The sequence below is a fragment of the Poecilia reticulata genome, linkage group LG21 (genome assembly GCF_000633615.1).
Source record: "Poecilia reticulata strain Guanapo linkage group LG21, Guppy_female_1.0+MT, whole genome shotgun sequence".
Classification (NCBI taxonomy): domain Eukaryota; kingdom Metazoa; phylum Chordata; class Actinopteri; order Cyprinodontiformes; family Poeciliidae; genus Poecilia; species Poecilia reticulata.
The window spans coordinates 23139880-23142890 of record NC_024351.1 but is presented as its reverse complement, the minus strand read 5'-3'; positions in this window follow the sequence as shown (position 1 = coordinate 23142890).

Genomic DNA, 3011 nt, shown 5'->3' with positions numbered 1-3011 from the left:
CCTAAGAGGAAATAATAAATACTTTTTTTTCATGATAAGCATTAACACAGAAACTGTATCTAAGTGTTCCCGCATTTAAACCTAATTTTTTACTTTTGGAGTTTTCTTTAACAAYKTGKTGTTGAATTTATAGCTTGAGTTATACTGAAATAGAATAAGAGATTTAGACAACTTTTTAAAAGAATATTTGTATCTAGTGACCTTCAGAGAACAGTAAGTCGACGCAGAACTACCACATTGAGGACAACAGGCTGCGCAAAATTACAACATTTACTATATTTTTAGTTAGTGAGGTTTGCTTACACACTGCACTGTGATGAACCAACCAAACTCTTTSAAAAACCTGTTTACCCCCTCGACTGTGGTGGCGCTGCACCAAGAATCACGAAATCACGAAAACAACACAAAAACCCTTGAAGAAGACACTGAGAGCAACTTCCTTCTTCAAGATGTAAAGAAAAATGGAGTGGTATCAGATTTTAGCGATTAAAGGATTTCTTTTTGTCTTTGGTAAGAGGCCAAGAGCCATTTCTTCTGCTTGGACTAAACTTGCACATTTGTTTTGGTTGTATTTTCCCAGAATGCCCTGCATTGTAGCCAGCTTCGTGTATTTGGAGCGGTCTCTGTCCCACTTGGCATTCATAAAATGCCAAGTGCATTGGAACAGCACCAGAGTTCACTTCAACCGAACCGAATTAAGTTCGTAGGTGGACCAGAGACTGCTTTTTTGGTTCGGATYAGAGTTGGATTAACCCTTCCCCAGATGAACCAAACATTCTTAGCAAACAAACTTGACTTCAATTAAAATGGACTGAACAAGGCTGGTGTGAAAGCCCCCTTAATNCATGAACAGGGATCTATGCAGAAAGACCCCAGGCTGGGATTTGAACCCAGGACCTTGTAGCCACAAGGCAACTGTGCTATCAATTGCATCAGTGTGCAGCCCAAAGAAAAACAAAATGTATTCCTCTCCCTCTGCAACTAACTACTACGATTAAACATGTGAATTGTGCTAATGTGGAGTACTCCCTATTTAACCCAGAAGGGATTATTTTAGTTTATTAGTAATATTAGAAATTGTGGAGTTCGCACTATTTAGATCAATATTATACAGCCCAGAAATGGAATCAGAATTAGAATTAGAATAACTACAAACTTAGAATCCAGAAATACTTAACARGTAGAGTCACTACTTAATTACTTGTATATTACTACTTTTTAGAAACTGTAACTACTCACTTCACACCAGAAAATGATTTAGATTAATCATTTTGCTTTTTTTCTTTTTCTTTCCTTTGGTTCGTTATTTTGTTTGTATTTCCTTTTAATTCATGTAAAGCATTTTGAATGGCCTTGTTGCTGAAAATGTGCTATATAAATAAAATTACCTTAYTTAATGGTATTCTCAGTGTAGTAAAAGAATTTGGCTTACTTGCAGTATTGACATTTTTTCATGTAATGTTTCACTTATGCTGTGATTAATTAATGATCATAGTTTTCTCTTCCAKGCCACAGATGTATGAAAGAACACAGAGGGAGAAACTAATTGTAATTTCACTAATATTTAGTCACCTCAGGTTTTTGTAATGTCTTGTGTTTTTCCAGTTCCAGTAGCTTGTCTGGTTCTGAGTAGAATGAACTGGCTACAACCACCACACACACTCTGGTGATATGAAGAATCAATTCTTGATGCGTTTTGCTATTTTTAGATCAGCTTGACAGTTGATCGTTAATTATGAGAGCCGTGAACAACAACATATTTATAATCATGACATAAATCCATGTAGGACCACAGAGGGGCGTCCTGCTRKTTTCTGTCTGGACACTCCATCACCTGCTCCAGGTGTTTGGATGTGTGTGTTTGTCCTGGCTGACCTCTGTTAGTTCTCTCTCAGCCTCCATCTTGCTTCTCATATTTACTGCTCAGCATTACTCTGACTATTTTGGTAAATATGTTTTTACAGSTACTTTACAGGAGGAATGAGAGCACTACATCCATCATATGAGTGTGTGAAACCAAATCTGACAAACTGAAATAAGCCAAACAGGAACATGTCAACACATTTTCYGCATTTATTTTTGCTATTTTATAATTGTGGCTTAAACTTGATGAAAACCCCAATTCTGTTATTCGGATAAATTGAATATTATATCAGTGTTTAATACAGAAGTGTGGGTCTATGAAGAAGTATTTTCATGTACAGTACAGTATGTGTACTCAGTACATGGTTGGGGCTCCTTATGCATGGAGACGATCAGCCTGTGTTTCAGCTGGGATGTTCAGGAAGCATGAGTTGCCATGGCAGCGGCCTTTAGCTTGTCTGCATCATCGGCTCGGCTGTTTCTCATCTTCCTCTTAACGACATCTCACAGATTATCCATGAATCTGTAGGTCAGCTCAGTGTACCTGTCAGTTAAATACAGTGTTACTATGACGATCAGAGCAGGTATTGGTAGCGTTGGCAGGGTGGGAAGGTGTAGAGTCCTGCTGGAAAATGAAACCAGCATCTCTGTAAAACTKKTCAGCAGGAGGAAGATGAGATGCCTGCACTGACTTTGGGCTTTAAAACTGTGGATTTATTCTCTGTTTCTAAAGTGGATTTCATAAAAAAATGTGACAAATGTCCAAGTCCTGTGAGATTCTGGCTGTGAGGTTCTGACAGTCTCCTCTAAACCTCTCAACTAGTTCTGCTTTGCAGTTCTCTCAAAGCTGCAGTTAATCCTACTGTTTTGCAYTTTTTCTCCACCAAACTTTTTCCTTCCTCTTAACTTTCATTRTATCCTTAGCCTCTCCAACTTCACCAGATAGGAAATTGCCGTTGTAACGACTCAAACCACCCTGGTATTCAGAAAAAGACAAGTTAAGGTGTAAAGTTGGATGTAATTTTTTTCAAAGTCATTTTAACAGAATGAAACAAGGTCAGATTTTCCCAAACTACAGCAGATTGAATTGCTAAAAGTGGCAGAGATGGTGACTGGGCTTCAACAGCTGCTGGTTAATCATAACTGAA